Below are 18,813 nucleotides of genomic sequence, written 5' to 3'. Positions count from 1 at the left end.
AATAAGTTTTTTTTTTAATATATATATATCTTTTTTCAATATATTTTCTGCAGGGTAGGATCCCCCTTACCCCCAACCTCCCTGATCCCCCCAAACAGCCCTCTAACCCTCCCCCTCTACCTATTTGCCGCCAACAAAGGTTTCAACAAAGAATACCAAGAGAACAATGCAAATTTGATGATAAAAGTAAATTGGGAAGTTATTTAAAATTGCATGCCCTGTCTGAATAATGAAAGTTTTTTTTGAGGGGGGGGGGGGGATAAGGGGCAGAAGGAGTTCAGTCAGTTCACTGTATGCTACCATGATCAAACTATAATATAAATATCCATTTGGCAAAGTTTGAACAAATGTGATGTAAAATTTCAGGTTTTTAATAAATGGACATTTGTTAAAATGTTGATATTTATTTCTATATGTATGTTAAACAAATAAATGTGTCATTTTCTTTTTTAAATAATTCGGATCAAATATAGCTAGAAATATTACATGAAACTGTTACATGATGTAAAGTTAAGACATGAAGGTATTGCAAATGAATTGGATTTTGTGCCTGAGCCCTACAAATACATAAAAAGCCTCAAATTCATATTGACTGACAGCCGCTCTACTCCCTTTCTGTCTGGTTCATTACTTTCAAATGGAGACAAAATGGAGAGCAAGACAAAGCAACTTTATTAGCACATGGCCTAGGAAGCAACACAATGAATTATAAAACCAATCAGCAGTGACGGCTAACCTTGGCACCCCAGATGTTTTGGAACTACATTTCCCATGATGCTTAGGCACTTAGAAATCTAGTTGAGCATCATGGCAAATGTAGTTCCGAAAAACATCTGGCGTGCCAAGGTTAGCTACCAATGGCATAGGGTAATAGTAAACATAAGTGGATGGATTGTATGTACAAATTGATGACATATTTTCTTCACTTGCCCATGCTTGTCTCCCAAGTATGTTTCACTTATAAGGGTGAATCTTTCTATTTCACATAGCTCCATAAATGACACTATTTGTAAAGGGCTATATAATATAACCAGTGTGATTGCAACTAGGGCCAGAAATTCCTTAGCAGAGTGGTCTGCCATAAAGATCTACTGTTTAGTAACTAAAAAAATACAAGCTGTCACTAAATAGTAGCAACTTGATTGTGGTCCTGTTGCAAATAAAAGGAGCAGTTAAAAACAGTAATTGGAGTTTTTTCATTAACAGCTTTATTTTTGCAACAATATTGACATATAGCCCATAGTTACTGTAAACTGTAAATATTTATTTAAATTGGTTGCATAATTTGATGTTAACTACTGCAAATGTACTTTTCTCTATCTCTTTATTGGCATGCAGATAAATAACTTACACCTAGATTACAAGTTTTGCGTTACGGTGCGGTGCGGCTTTTAACACTGAAAAATTGTCCATTACGCTGGAATGGCCAGGAACGCATATTACGAGTCGTGTCGGTATAGCTTTACCGCAAGCATTTTAGCCTGTAACACAACGTTCCTTCCGCACTCAAAAAAATGTTGTTTTTATGTGGGATTTTCATAGGGCCGTTATTACAGGTTGTGCGTTCAGGCTAAAAAGCTTGCGTCACAGCCTATACCGACATGATCCATACCGCCATCTAAGAGCTGTAGTTATGGATTTTGTGTAACAAAAATGTTTCCAAAAGCTCATAACTAAACTGTTACAAAGTACACTAACACCCATAAACAACCTATTAACCCCTAAACCGCCACCCTCCCGCATCGCAAAAACTATATTAAACTTATTAACCCCTAATCTGCTGCCCACCCACACTATTTAAATATATTAACCCCTAAACCGCCGCTCCCCGACATCGCCGACACTAATAAAAGTTATTAACCCCTAATCCGCCGTTCCCCGACACCTAAATAAACCTATTAACCCCTAAACCGCCGGCCCCCACATCGCCAACACTATAATAAATTATTAACCCCTAAAACTCCAGCCCCCACATCGTGACTACCAAACTAAACCTATTAACCCCTAGACTGCTGACCACCCCACATCACAAAACACTAAATTAAACTATTAATCCCTAAACCTAACACCCCCCTAACTTTAAATTAAAATTACAATATAACTATCTTTAAATAAATAAAAACTGAAATAAAAATAAACCTAACATTAAACTATAAATTAACCTAACATAACTATTCTAATAAAATAAAAAAATACTACCAATTAATAACCTAAATTACAAATTTAAAAAAATCTAAAACTACAAAAAAATAAAAATCTAAATTAAGAAAAATAAAAAACACTAAGCTTACAAAATATAATAAACAAAATGATCAAAAATAAAAACAATTACACCTAATCTAATAGCCCTATAAAAATAAAAAGCCCCTCTAAAATAAAAACACCCCCATACCTACAATAAACTACCAATAGCCCTTAAAAGGGCCTTTTGTAGGGTATTGCCCTAAGTTAAACAGCTCTTTTACCTGTAATAAAATACAAAGTCCCCCCAACAGTAAAACCCACCCCCCAACCAACCCCCCAAAATCCTAAACTACTCATTGCCCCTAAAGGGGCATTTGTATGGGCATTGCCCTTAAAAGGGCATTCAGCTCTTTTTCACTGCCCTTAAAAGTGCATTCAGCTCTTTTACAAGTGCCCATCCCTAATCTAAAAAAAAAAAACACCAAAAAAATAAATAAAAAAAATAACACTAACCTCATAAAATCTACTCACGGTTCCTGAAGTCCGGACATCCATCTTCATCCAGGCAGTGAGAAATCTTCATCCAGGCGGCGACACCTTCATCCATCTCGGGGACATCTTCTATCTTCATCCCATCGGCACAGAGCAGAGCTATCCTGGAAGTGGATCCTATCCTGCACGGAGCTTCCTCTCTTCATACGGTCACCGCTATACACGCAAGGTAGCCGTTTTAAAATAGCCTACCTTGCATTCCTATTGCCTGATTTAATTCTTGAAATTCAAATCAGCCAATAGGATGAGAGCGTCTGAAATCCTATTGGCTGTTCAAAACAGCCAATAGGATGAGAGCTACTGAAATACTATTGGCTGATTTGAACAGCCAATAGGATTTCAGTAAAACATTACACTTTAGACCATGGGGTAGATTTATCAAGCAGCGGTTGCTCCAATCTATCCTGGAGTTTCAGGTCCGCCTGAAACTTAAGTTAAGAAGCAGCGGTCGTAAGACCACTGCTACTTAACTCATCCGCCACCTCTGAGATGGCGGACTGCAATCATCCCGATCAGATACGATCGAGATGATTGACACCCCCTACTATTGGCTGATTGGCCACGAATGTGCAGGGGATGGCATTGCACAATCATTTCACCAGAAATGCTTGTGCAATGATAAAGCTTTCGACATTTATCGATGTTGGGCGGACATGATCCGCGACATTTGATAAATCTACTCCCATATATTGAAAGATATAGGGTCCCAGAAATATCTAAATCTTAGCTGAATTTTTTTAACAAATATTTTTTAAACAAAATCATAACTTTTAATGATCTTCTAAATCTGAACTGTCCAAGACCATTCTACTGACCATAATGTATAAAGGGATATGAATCCCAAAAATGTATTTTATGATTCAGACAGAGCATACCATTTTTAAAAAGGTTTCCAATTTACTTCTATTAATTATCAAATTTAGTTTGTTTCCATGATATTCTGTGTTGAAGAGATACCTAGGTAGGCATCTGGATCACTACATGGCAGGAAATAGTGCTGCCATCTAGTGCTCTTGCAAATGGATGACATTCTAGCAAAACTGCTGTCATATAGTGCTCTAGAAATGGGCCGGCTACTAAGCATATGCCCCTGATTTTTAGCAAAAGATACTAGCGGCTAGATTTAGAGTTCTGCGGCCAAAGGGGTGCGTTAGCTACGCATGCTTTTTTTCCCCCGCACCTTTTAAATACCGCTGGTATTTAGAGTTCACAGAATGGCTGCGTTTTCAGTGCATTAGGCTCCAAAAAGGGAGCGTAGAGCATAATTTAACGCCACTGCAACTCTAAATTCCAGCGGTGCTTACGGACGTGGCCAGCTTCAAAAACGTGCTTGTGCATTCCTACCTTAATTCCGATTGGCTGATAGAATCCTATCAGCCAATCGGAATTCGAGGGACGCCATCTTGGATGACGTCATTTAAAGGAACCGTCATTCGGCGAGTAGGAGTCGCTTGAAGAGGTTGGATCCGCGTCGGCTGGGCAGAAGATGGCTCCGCTCCGCTCCGGAAGAAAGAAGATTGAAGATGCGGCTTGATAGAAGACTTCATCCCGATGATGGACTTCCGACTTCAGCCCGATGATGGAGTTCTTCAGCCGCCGCTTGGATCAAGACTTCGGACCCTCTTCTGGACCTATCGCTGAACCCGGTGAGGTGAAGACAAGGTGGGAGATCTTCAGGGGCTTAGTGTTAGGTTTATTTAAGGGGGGTTTGGGTTAGATTAGGGGTATGTGGGTGGTGGGTTGTAATGTTGGGGGGGTATTGTATGTTTTTTTTACAGGCAAAAGAGCTGAATTATTTGGGGCATGCCCCACAAAAGGTCCTTTTAAGGGCTGGTAAGGTAAAAGAGCTTTGAACTTTTTTAATTTAGAATAGGGTAGGGCATTTTTTTTATTTTGGGGGTCTTTGTTATTTTATTAGGGGGCTTAGAGTAGGTGTAATTAGTTTAAAATTGTTGTAATATTTTTCTAATGTTTGTAAATATTTTTTTATTTTTTGTAACTTAGTTCTTTTTTATTTTTTGTACTTTAGTTAGTTTATTTAATTGTAGTTATTTGTAGGTATTGTATTTAATTAATTCATTGATAGTGTAGTGTTAGGTTTAATTGTAGATAATTGTAGGTATTTTACTTAATTAATTTATTGATAGTGTAGTGTTAGGTTTAATTGTAGATAATTGTAGGTATTGTATTTAATTAATTCATTGCTAGTGTAGTGTTAGGTTTAATTGTAGATAATTGTAGGTATTTTATTTAATTTATTTATTGCTAGTGTAGTGTTAGGTTTAATTGTAACTTAGGTTAGGATTTATTTTACAGGTAATTTTGTAATTATTTTAACTAGGTAACTATTAAATAGTTATGAACTATTTAATAGCTATTGTACTTGGTTAAAATAATTACAAAGTTGCCTGTAAAATAAATATTAATCCTAAAATAGCTACAATATAATTATAATTTATATTGTAGCTATATTAGGGTTTATTTTACAGGTAAGTATTTAGTTTTAAATAGGATTAATTTATTTAATAATAGTTAATTTATTTAGTTAGATAAAAATTATATTTAACTTAGGGGGGTGTTAGTGTTAGGGTTAGACTTAGCTTTAGGGGTTAAAAAATATATTAGAATAGCGGTGAGCTCCGGTCGGCAGATTAGGGGTTAATGTTTGAAGTTAGGTGTCGGCAATGTTAGGGAGGGCAGATTAGGGGTTAATACTATTTATTATAGGGTTATTGAGGCGGGAGTGAGGCGGATTAGGGGTTAATACATTTATTATAGTAGCGGTGCGGTTCGGTCGGCAGATTAGGGGTTAATAAGTGTAGGTAAGGTAGCGGCGACGTTGGGGGGGCAGATTAGGGGTTAATAAATATTATGTAGGTGTCGGCGATGTTAAGGGCAGCAGATTAGGGGTACATAGGGATAATGTAGCTGGCGGCGGTGTACGGAGCGGCAGATAAGGGGTTAAAAAAATTTAATAGAGTGGCGGCGGTGTGGGGGGGCCTCGGTTTAGGGGTACATAGGTAGTTTATGGGTGTTAGTGTACTTTAGAGCACAGTAGTTAAGAGCTTTATAAACCGGCGTTAGCCCAGAAAGCTCTTAACTACTGACTTTTTTCTGCGGCTGGAGTTTTATCGTTAGATTTCTAACGCTCACTTCAGCCACAACTCTAAATACCGGCGTTAGAAAGATCCCATTGAAAAGATAGGATACGCAAATGGCGTAGGGGGATCTGCGGTATGGAAAAGTCGCGGCTGTAAAGTGAGCATTAGACCCTTTCCTGACTGACTCCAAATACCAGAGGGCGGTAAAAACCAGCGTTAGGACCCTCTAACGCTGGTTTTGATGGCTACCGCCCAACTCTAAATCTAGCCGTAAGATAATAAGAAAATATTTATGATGGAAGTAAATTAGAAAGTTATTTCCAATGGAATGTTCTATCTAAATCTTGAAAGAAAAATTTTGGGGTTTCATTTCACTTTAATTTTCACTAACAAAAGCTGCTGACCCAGCTAACAAACTTTCTCTCATGGATACTAATTTTCTGCTTGCTTTATACTTGATAACATGATCGGTTTAGAAGTTGATTACTCAATTTACTGCCAAATCTATTGAAAATGTTACTCTAACTTATTATTGGTCCTCTCCTTTGCATTTGTGTAGGGTTTTCCTGGTAACTTAGCTAGTAGTTTATTTTTCAATAAATAGTCATTCCTCTGCACATTCAGTTGCCTGTATCTTTTTTTGTGAAAATGCCACTTGTTTAGCACAAAATAAAGCATCTTAGATAAATATAATTGTTTATTTTATTGCTTCTTTTTAAGCAGCAGCCTCATTGATTGCAGTTGGTTAAAGGAACACTAAATCCAATTTTTTTTCTTTGGTGATTCAGATAGAGCATGACATTTTCAGCAACTATCTAATTTACTCCTATTATGAATTTTTCTTTGTTCTCTTGCTATCTTTATTTTAAAAGCAGGAATTTAAATCTTAGCAGCCAGCCCATTTTAGGTTCAGCACCATGGATAGCGCTTGCTTATTGAAAGCTTACATTTGCCCACCAATAAGCAAGCATAACCCAGGTTCTCAACCAAAAATGGGCCGGCTCCAATGCATCTCATTCCTGCTTTTTAAATAACGATAGCAAGAGAACGAAGAAAAATTGATAACAGGAGTAAATTGGAAAGTTGATTAAAATTGCATGCTCTGAGGAGAGAGGTTCCGGAGGAGGAGCTAAGCGCACGCTGGAGAGTGCTGGCTCAGAGAACTCCAGTCCTTAAGCTTTTGGCGGAGCTTTTCCCGCGCCTCACCCCAAGCACCTGGGGTAGCTGCTTGGACTATTTACTACATCGATGCTGGAACCTAGGCAGTGGAAAAACCGAACCACTGCACTGACAACGGTCAGATTGATTAAAAAAGAATTTCTATTCCCTAACAGAACATTGCAAGACACGGGGTTTGTGTTTTGTTTATCATTTTTAAACATAACTCCCCTTGTTACTCTACCCCCTCTCCCACCGCTGCTGCGTGAGAGGTGGGTAGGATTAAAAGAGACTCTATAAAGATACTCTCCGGAGCTATGACCACAGATTGCCTACACTCTTAAAAGTATAACTAGGCGGAAAGCCCATAAAACAACGCTGGCGTGCGTCCTTCAGTAAGCCTTTGAGGCCCTGTTGAGGTGCTCTCAGAGAAACTTTTATCCAAATTGCTGAGAAGTAGAGCGGAGGGGAGAGGAAATAAAGGGCTAACGCTTTCAAACTACAATAGTGCTCAACAGAATAGCCTGAGCTCACAACAGTATAACTTACCGGAGCCACATCCTTGGGCCAAGTCCGGAGATCACAGACGTCATCTGAGGGAGCCGCGGCGCATCTGCTGAGGCGTAGGAGATATCGACGGAAGCAGTCTGCATAGTGCGACCTGGCTATCGCTACATGTGAGACACTGTGTTTTTTCTTCCTGTCAGCAACGACCTCAGCTTCATCCTGCTCGTCTCCCCTCCTCTCCCACTGGTGCTGCATGAGAGGAGGCGAGGAGATTACTTCAGAACCCAGAATTGAGGGTGAACACTGGCTTAAGATAAGTGGCTTTTTTTCTTCTTCCTCTTTCCACGGTTCCCAACATACAGAAGTAAAGGGTGCCGGGTTGTATTCAAGAGGTCAGTGTCAGTAAGAACCGCTACATAAAGATTACTGGCATAACGTTTTCATGTATACAAGCACGAAGAAACACAACCATTGGGGGTAAAGTATTGGAGTGCTGTCCGTTTTCTATAATTCATTAGAAATCACTGCAATCAGCCTTCTCAAGTGATATCTCTATAATGCCCCTTACAGTAGAATAACTTTTAAGGAGGATTTAATATACAATAACATTGGACAAAATTATAGTGGCTGTAACACAATCTTAATATAGCCATTTAGAAAGGAGAGACATTTCTTTTTTCTTTTTTCTTTTTTTCCTCTAAAGTAATACCTTCTATGTTTGTGTAAAACTCTGCAACTAATTCTTTTTCTCTCTGGGCAGACCCCTTCACTTCTGGGTCTAAATAGAGCTTAAGATTGTTTGATGTTTGGTAAATGTATTTAGCTGTGTTCTCCTTCTTCTCTAGCTGTAAAGTCAGGACAGCATAAGTTTCTGTATAAAATGATAATTGCAAGTTGAGGTCTGCAATACATACTGATATAGTATAGCAAATTGTAATCATACTTTGTTTTAGACCGATTACAATAGTGGTAATGCAAGATTAAAACAAGTACAAATTACTGTGAAAATTATAGATTAAGATCCTAGGTAATAGAGGCTATATATAGATAAATCTAGGGTATAAGCCTTTTTGATTTTAGCCAATCACATATACCATTTCTAATTTTGAAATTGTAATAGGAACTATTGTTGTATAAATAAGAGTTATTGTGTATACAAATTCATTTGCTAAGGTACGGATAGCCGCAAGGTGTTATAGCGGCAGAGAAAAGGGGGAAAAATAATTAGATATATTAATCTCTCCTAAGTATACTTTAAGGTACAAAGCAGAAAGGGAAAGGAAAATTAGCAGAAACTAGAAGGAATATTTAAAGGGAGGAGGGAAGAGCTATAAAGAAAACTGTTTTATATAAAGTAGATTTTTGTATGGAATCACCCAAGCAAGGGGGATGTAACATTGGTAACTTGGCAAACTTATCTATTTATCTAATTGCAAACATTCCTGTGGTATAGAAAACTTATTAGAACATTGTGGTTGAGTTTCTTTAAGCTTGGCTAATAGGATTAATAAAAGGTCTTGTATGTTATGAAATATAAACCATGGTGGTAAAAAATGTCAAAGTAGGGTTTATATTTTGTTAGAAAAGTGTCTCAAATGACTCTTTAAAGAAATAGGTAAAATATCATATTTCAGTGTTTACTTCATTAGATAACAGAACCTTGTTAAGCAAAGCCAAGATAAGGGTTTTATACAATAGATAGGCTGATAAAATCAGAACAGGAAGGCCAGCATCCCAACTTTGAAAAAAAGCAAAGTTCATAACTGAGTCATTCCAGGCTTGTCTAATTAACATTAGGCAGAATTTTAATAATACACGGCCTAACACAGAAACAATAATAGGAGATTTAAAGCCTATCCCATTCGGTTCGACTGGGATACCTAATTACAACAGAGAAATAGCAGGCTTCCTTGTTAAAAACTGTAAAGGATCCAGACTTAACAAAAGCAGGGGGCAGGTGGGATTTTCTCCTTAGGTAAGGTTCCTTAAAGTTTAAAAACGCGGGTTCTCTGGCTGACGTGGGGACTCCCATACGCAGGAAATATACTTATCACGTTATTAATTTAAGCTGCACCTCCCTACCATCACTTCCTCACTCCCCTACCTTCACTCCATCATTAAACTCACTGAACTTTTTTTTTTTTTTTTTTCTGACTTCTCTTTACACTAACACGGTATAAGTGGATCACTACCCAGATTAATTTTACGGCACATGGACAAATTCCTTCACAGTCACTCCCGGACTCCTCCGTCAGCCATGGCAGCAAAACTAAGAGAGAAAAAAAATAAAAACACTATAGAGACGGTTACTGAGCCACAGCTAACCCCCATTAACATTCCAGTTATGAATGAACCCTTCAACATGCAGGCATTAGTAACGAGTATTGCAGAAGCCTTAAATCCTAAATTTGATGCCCTTAGGGCAGAGATCAAACAAGAAATCACACTGCTGTCTCAAGAACTGAGGCATTTCACCAGTAGAATTAATGAAGCAGAACAAAGGGTATCTGATCTTGAGGACCTTACTACTACCCATAGCATAAGCATAGAATCCACTGAAGCTATCATATCTAAAATGCAAACAAAAATCGAAGATTTAGAAAACAGGGCCAGAAGAAACAATATTCGTATCATTGGAGTGCCAGAGGGAAAACAACCTGAGAATCTAAATTTATTTATCACTCACACCCTAGTTCAGCTACTCAAGATACCCCCCAGTAATTCTCAAATAGTGGTAGAAAGGGCCCACAGAATTGGGAAGACACAAGCTGATAACAGAGGCAATAATAGACCTAGGCCTGTAATAGCCAAATTGCTTAATTTTAATGATAAAGTAACACTTCTCCAATACTTCCGCAAGAATCAGCCTATTATGTTTAAAGAGAGCAAGATTCTCCTATTCCATGACTATTCAGCAGAAACATCATCCAAAAGGAGAAATCTTGCTCCAATCTGTTCTAAATTCATCCAGCAGGGCTATCAGGCCCTAATCAACTATCCCTCTAAACTGAAGGTTTTTGTTAAGGGAGAAGTCTACCTGTTTGAAAATGCACAAGACGTAGAAAAATTATTGAACCAACTAAATGCTGGTGAATAAACCAAGCAGTTGTTAGGTAGTTAATATCAATTCTTGATATCTTTTTTTGAGCAAAAGGGATGTCAGGGAAATTAAATCAGATTATTAAAGGCAATATTATTTTTCTGTTTTTTTTTTTTCTCTTTTTTTTTTTTTTTTTTTTTTTGTCCCCTCCCCTGCACCAGTATTACCTATCTACTAAGCAAAATAAATGGCAAATTTTAAAATTGTATCCTGGAATGTAGGAGGTATCACTACTCCTATAAAGAGGAAATCAATTATTAATCAATTAAGGAAAATGAATACAGATATAGCTTTCCTTCAGGAAACGCATCTCAATCCAGAGGAGGTATTAAAATTAAAAACCTCATGGGTCAAGGAGGTAGTTGCCTCATCAGGACAGGGAAGGAAGAGAGGAGTAGCCATTTTAGTGGGGAAAAGGATTAACGCAGAAATACTACATGCTGGAGTGGACCCAGAGGGGAGATCAGTGATCCTAAAAATAAAAATTAATAATCGTATGATTACTATGTGCAATGTCTATGCGCCTAATACTCTTGAACCAGACTTTTGGAACCAATTGCAGACTAGGATACTCTCTATAATGGAAGGCAACCTTATTCTCGCAGGAGACTTCAATATGGCCCCACAGTGCCCATTGGATAGGTTGAGACAAAATACAAAACAAAAAAAGCATAAAAAAGATAATCTGGAAACTAAACTTTTTACTAAGCTTATGCAAAATCTGGGCATTCGGGATATATGGAGGATGCAAAACCCCAATGTTAGAGAATACACTTGCTTATCCAAAGCTCATAAAACGTTGTCAAGAATAGATCTGTTTTTGATAGATGAAAGATTGTGTACACTTGAGACTAAAGCAGATATACTTCCTATATGTTTATCTGATCATGGGCCGATCACCTTAGATCTTCACGATAGGCAGCATAAGTTTAAATTGAATCGATTTTTTTTTCCCCACCTACTTAGCATCAGATATGAAATTTAAGAGCTGGCTGAGAGCCAAGTTCAATGATTATGATCTCTGCAACTCAGAGTACAGAGACCGTCCTGCCATATTCTGGGAGGCATCGAAGGCGGTAATAAGAGGGGAAATTATAGCCTATATGGCGACATTAAATAAAAAAATGAAACAAAGAGAAAAGGAACTAACTAATGCAATAATAAATGCATATAACAGATTTATCCTCGACCAAAACTCATCCAACTGGGCTAAATATAATAGAGCAAAAAGCAATAAAGATGATTTTTTGCTATATAAAGAAACTCAGAACGAATTAAAATTACATTCTAAACTCTATAAATATGGTAATAAATCTGGGAAACTCCTAGCTAAGCTGGTCAAAAGTGAAAAAAAACCTTCGCTAATTGAAAAATTAGTTTCAGGGAAGAAGGAAATAATTGAACAAAAGGAAATAGCAGAAGAATTGGAAAAATACTATCAAGAAATATATTCCCCTAGATTATCTGATTCAGTCCAAGCGGAAGACTTCTGGAGCAAAATATCAGTTCCTAAGATATCTACTGATATAGTTGATTCTCTTAATGCTCCAATCACAGTGGAAGAAATTAAAAAAACTATTTCCGACCTTGCCTTGAACAAATCTCCTGGGCCGGATGGGCTACCTAACGAACTATATAAAATTTTATCCTCAGAAATATCAGCATATCTCTGTAATCTATATAATTCTATCTACATAAATGGAGAAGAGGTGACAAAATCTTTTTCATCCTCCTATACAACTCTAATACTCAAAAGTGGGAAGGACCCAACCTTAAGGGAGTCATATAGGCCAATTGCATTACTAAACTCTGAGTATAAGATCTTTACATCAATACTTGCCCAAAGGTTACAGATAATATTAGGTGATATTATTCACAGAGACCAAGCCGGATTCTTAAACGCTCGAAATTCTGCAGCCAAAATTAGAGAGGTCTTGGTTACGTCAGAATATTTCTTCTGTGAGGGAGAGGAGGGGAGGAGGGGGGGAAGGCCCCTGCCAGATCTAGCGGTTATTTCAGTTGACGCAGAGAAGGCCTTTGACTCTGTTCAATATGATCATTTGTTTGTCTCTTTAGAAAGGTTCGGGCTCACAGGAAGTTTCCTTGCTTTTATTAAAAACCTATACAATGGACCCCACACAAAGCTTATTGTAAATAATCTACTCTACTCTCAGATTGTACTGGGTAGGGGGACTCGTCAGGGTTGCTCCCTCTCCCCCCTCCTCTTTAATCTTTGTATTGAATCTTTGGCAATTGCAATTAGGCAACATCTTGAAGGCATTAAAATAGGAAACTACGAGATAAAGTTAGCTTTATACGCAGACGATATCCTTATATACTTATCAAATAGCAAAACCAACCTTCCTAAATTACTACAAATTATTGACCAGTTTGGTTCCTTCTCCGGCTATAAAGTGAATACTACAAAGTCAGAACTTTTTTGGCTTAGGAAAAATATTTCCTCCCCTAGCAATATCCCCTTCCGCTTAGTGAAAGATTCGTTCAAGTATCTGGGTATTAATATTCCGAGTGACCCTAAAGATTTATACAAGCTTAATATTTCTCCAATTATACTAACATTTAGAGAAAAGCTCAGAAACTGGGAGAGTCTGCCACTTTCTATCTCTGGAAGGATTGCATTATTTAAGATGGTTCTCCTCCCTAAATTGCTCTATGTTTTACAAAGCACAGCAATAATGCTCTTAGACAAAGATATACAGTTAATAAATAGCCTGCTTAGGAAGTTTATTTGGCAAAAAACCAGACCTAGGATTGCATTGAACAAATTAACATCTTCAAAAGTATATGGGGGCTTTGCATTACCAGATTTAAGGTTGTATAATCTGGCTTTTTTGGCACGAATTGCATCTGATTGGATTTTCTCTAAGGATTATGTTTTGAACAATAAACTTGAAGAGAAAATCTGTTATCCATATTTACCCACAGCTTTATTACACTGTGAACCTAAAGAGTGGCCTTAAGAGCACTTAAAATGTTCCTTAATCCTCTGAAGGCCTGGAAGAGAATAGGGAAGATTATGGATATAAATTGTCAGGTATCACAATACTTACCCCTAATAGGCAATCCTCAATTCCAGGCAGGCCTTGACTCACCTGTGATTAAAAATTGGCATATTCTAGGATTAGATAGACTTATATATTTTGTGGATCAAGACAGAAAATGTATCAAAACATTTGATGATCTAAAAATGTACTTCAACCTCTCAAATAAGGAGTTTTTTGCGTATTTACAAACAAGACATTATATTACAGATATGATGCGTACGGCAAAGTGGCGATGGGATCTAGGCAGTTTAGAGGGATGGCTTGTTTTGGTAAAGAATGGGTTGACATCAATCACCCCATGCTACCATCTTCTGGGGGATGACAAAGGGAAATATCTTATTGAAAAATTAGCCCAGGACTGGAACTTAGCATTGGCGCAAGATCATATTGATAGCCAACTTATAAAAACATCCATTTGCAGAGTATCCCAGGCTACAATTTCAGCTACCTGGAGGGAGGCTCATTTAAAACTTATCCATAGATATTATTATACCCCTGAAAAAGCATTTAAGCTCAAGAATCCAAATTTTGATAAATGTCCTAAATGCTCCATGAAGGCTGTAAATTTGAGACATATGATCTGGGACTGCCCTCTGGTTAGACAGTCCTGGTACAAAATAGAATTCTGGGCAAAGACGTCACTTAAAATTTCCCCTCTGGATCTATCATTAACCCAGGCTATATTTTGCTTAAATAATCAAGAAGAACACTTGCCTAATGGAAAATTAATCACTTCAATTATTCTAGCAGTTAGATACTTAATCTTCAAGAAATGGAAGTCAAGAAAGTTACCGACAGTATCAGAGATTAAGAATTTTCTAAAGAAACAATGTATCCTAGAACAGCGAGACATTAATACTGATGAGGAACCAGATGTTAAGTCCTTCTTTAAAAAATGGGCACCTTTTATTAAATCACTTACAAGGCTTGAAATTGATCAAATAATATATCCCTTTCAAAACTCAGAACTGGTACTCTTAGGAATATGGTAAACTGAGATGTAATATATCTTCCTCTGGCATGGTGTGGGGAGGGGAGCCTCCCTTCTCTTTTTTTTTTTTTTTTTTTTATATATATATACATGTTGCAAGGGGAAGGCGCAGAGGGAATAAACGTTGGTGGTTTATTTCCCGGTCGTGACTTGCTGTTTTTCTTTTTTTTTTTTTCTCTTTTTTTTTTTTTTCTTTCTGACCGTATGCAGAAAGCTGGGGAAAGGGGGGGGAAGGAAAAGAGAGAAAAAGGGGAAGTATATTCAACAGGAAAATTATAAGATTAAGAAATGACAGAATGGAATTTAATTAATACAGGCAGAAAGAGTCTATAAAATATTAGGGGACTTTTCTTTTTCCCTTTTGTGGAATGCTGTTTGATGTTCAGCCCCTAACTAATTCTTTGTTGTTTTTTTTTGTTTTTGTTTTTTGTTGTTGTTTTTCTTTCTCCTGAAATGATGTGGAAAATGTATAATCTGTTGAATATAATAAAAATGATTTATAAAAAAAAAATAAAAAAATAAAAAAATTGCATGCTCTATTTGAATCATGAAAGAAAAAAAAAATTGGGTTTAGTGTCTCTTTAAGAGAGAAGCAGAGAGAGATGAAGAGGACAAAAAGAAAGGAATCATAGAAATTTAATGTAGAAGTTTACTTTGCTTATAATTTGGTCTTACACTTTAAAAAAAAAAAGCCAAATGCCTAACATGAAGTGGCTGGCTAAGAATATGGTGAAAGAATCAACAATTTTAGAATTTTGACTGTGATTCACTGAGCATTTGAATAGTGAAAAACATAGACATATGAATTATCTTGCAATGCTCATTCATTCACACCTTTTAAATGAAATATATTTTTTTTATTCACACTCCTCCAACAATAACATCAAAAGAAGAAAATATAGACATTTAGTCACTGCAAAACATCAAACCTTGGAGTATAATTATCATAATACATAAAGAAATATCTTTCCGAAGCACCTCTTGTGTCGAAGAACTCCTCTTTAACTGAGTCTTTGCATAAAGCTGCTGTAGGAATCATCCAAAAGGCCTCCCTAGTTTTGCTTTCATGAGATTAACCCCATTCAGTTTATGCAGTCCACTGTACAGCTTCTGGAGAGAGTGTTTGTTTTAAACATATGATTCCCCGAACATTTTTCTAACAGTACCCCTCACATGTTGTCTGCAGGGGGAACACATAATATGCAGGGGGCATAATCTTCAAATATGTCCAACCTCAATAACAATAGCATGAAACTAAAACCATATAAACAAGAACCGAATTAAAGACACAAAAAAAAAAAACAACAACATAAAAACAGAAAATTATGCACGGATCAAAATTGTATATTAACATTTCAGCGTTGTATCTTGTATCCTTGTTATTTCTAAACATTATTTACTCATCTTATCCCATTTCCAGAGTTGGCATCTAGGTTTGCTCCTCATCTCTCTCTCCTTCTCTCTCCTCTAACACTACCTTCCTCTCCCCTCAGCTCCACCCCCCCCCTTCATTTACAGCGTGAGATGTTCTGTTATTCCCCTCTAGCATCCAGTAAAACCAAACCTTCTGAAATTGAGCTTCTGTATCCTGTACCCGTGCAGCTGAATCATACATTGAGTATACCAACTTGATTCTAGCTAATACTTCTAACCACGACGGTACTTCCATCTTCCAATATTTAGCAATCACTATTCTTGTTGTGGGGCATAGTATTCTAATATTCAATCTACGGATGTTTTCATGCAATAAAGCTTGAGCAGGGGTAAGATTATTCTGCTCGTCTAACAGTTTTCCTAGTAGTGAGGATAATTCTTGCCATATTTTAGTAACCTTGGGACAATCCCACCACATGTGGAGATATGATCCTATCGATTTACACCCTCTATAGCAAAAGTTGGAGCTCTCTTTCCCCATATGAGCTGTCTTTGTCCAGGTTAGGTACCATCTGAAAGATGTTTTTAGTACATTTTCTCTCAAGCCAGCACTAATGAGGCCTCTACTAGCTTGATGCAACATCTCCTGCCAGTTATTTAGTTCCAGCTCTTTATCAATATCTACTTCCCATTTTACCATTAACGTTGTTTTGGAGACGTTTCTAGCTTCCTGGATAGAAATGTACAGTCTAGATATTGCCCTTTTAGGTCTAATTACTGCTGTACATAGTTGTTCAAGTTTAGATTGTCTAGTATGTGTCGGGGATTTATCTATATATGGACGTATAGCTGAGGTTACTTGAAGGTATAAAAACCACTGTAGTGTGAGAGGTTCAAGTTTCTTCTGAAGCTGAGTGAAAGTCAGTATTTTGCCCTGAGAGTATATGTCCGCTACCCTATATAGCCCTTTATTCTCCCATTTTCTAATGTGGTATTTAAATTCTTCATTAACAATATATTTTAAGGGTAGTATTTTTGAGTAGAAAGGAAGAATGTTCTCCATGTTTTGTGGTGATGGCCACTGCCGTCTAGAAAGTAGGGTGATTTTATTCTGGTATGTATTATGTCCACTAAACGGCCTTTTACACCAGAGGATGCCATCCGGAGTCTCCTGCCCCACCATTTCTGCCTCTAAAAGAGGCCATAGAACATCTCCCTGTCTCCTGCTTAATAAGGAGTCTTGAGCCAGTCTCGCTGCTTTATAATAATCAAGTAAATTGGGGACACCTACCCCTCCTAGTTGTCTATGTCTATTTAAGATGTGATGGGGGATTCTCGGGTGTTTATTATCTCGTAGGAAATTATGTATGTCTCTCTGAAGATTAGTTATGTCAGCCGCATTAATCTTGATTGGAAGCACCCTGAACAAATATAGAATTCTAGGTAAGATTGTCATTTTTATCGCAGACAGTCTCCCATATCAAGAAAAACCCATTTTCTTCCATTTCCCCAGATCAGATCTAATCATTTTAAGCATGGGGGCATAGTTTGCTTCATATAGCCTTGAGGAGTGTGACATTAACTTTATGCCTAAATACTTTAAACCGTCTGGGGCCCATTTAAAATCAAAGTTTGCCTCGATCAATTTGATAGTGTGTTTTGGGATAGCCAGAGGCTGTGCCTCGCACTTATCTATATTAATTTTGTACCCAGATATCTGAGAGAACAAATGTATTGCTTGATATACATAAAGTAGCGAGTGTAGAGGTCTTGAGATAGTCAGCAACACGTTGTCTGCAAATAGGGTGATTTTGTGGTGTATTTTTCCCACCTCTAAACTAAATATGTCAGGACAATTGCGTATATAGGCCGCCAGTGGTTCAATGCAGATAGCAAAAATCAAAGGGGAGAGTGGGCATCCCTGTCTGGTTCCATTAAGTATGTGGAAATTCTCTTATTGGTGTCCTATCGCTCTAACAAATGCCGTAGGTGCTGAATATAACCCCTCAATAACTTTTTAGAAGTTGCCGTCAAATCCCAGTCTTGACAAAAGATCTAACATGTATTTCCAGTCGACCCTATAGAATGCCTTCTCCGCATCCAGTGATAGGATCAGAGAAGGCACTCTTCTGTCTCGCAATAAATCTATTACCGATACCATCCTGCGGATATTATCTGGGGCTTCCCTTTCTTTAATAAATCCCACCTGGTCAGGGTGAATAATACTGGGTAAAATGTGTTTTAGTCTGTTGGCCAAAATTTTTGTCACTATCTTAACATCCTGGTTAATAAGGGAGATGGGTCTATAACTACTACATAAACTAAGATTTTTTTCCCTGCTTTGGTATTACCACTATCTTGGCTCTAAGAAGTTCCTCTGGTATTTGTCCCCCTTTAATGATATGATTTGCAAACACTACTAAATGTGGCACCAGGACGTCCTAGAACGCCTTGTAGTATTCCCCTGGGAACCCGTCAGGTCCCGGGGCCTTACCGGGCTTAAGGTCTTTTATAGCTGCTATCACCTCTGCTCTCGTGATCTCGGCATTTAGAACAGCTCTGTCTTCATCGGTTATTGTTGTCAAGTCTGCTTTGTGCAAAAAATAATAAAATAAATAAAAACTTCTTTTGTCTCAGAGTTCTGAACACAAGAAAAGAACAGAGCGCAACCGCAACTCAAGGTAAAAGTTTTATTACTTTTTCAAATGCTAAAAACAAATTGCACTTACAAGAAATTGGCAATATTCAAGCCTTTAGATTTAACAATCCGCTGGACCGCAA

Source organism: Bombina bombina, chromosome 1 (assembly GCF_027579735.1).
Source record: "Bombina bombina isolate aBomBom1 chromosome 1, aBomBom1.pri, whole genome shotgun sequence".
Classification (NCBI taxonomy): domain Eukaryota; kingdom Metazoa; phylum Chordata; class Amphibia; order Anura; family Bombinatoridae; genus Bombina; species Bombina bombina.
The sequence above is the reverse complement of the archived record's forward strand: the minus strand, read 5'-3'. Positions refer to the sequence as shown.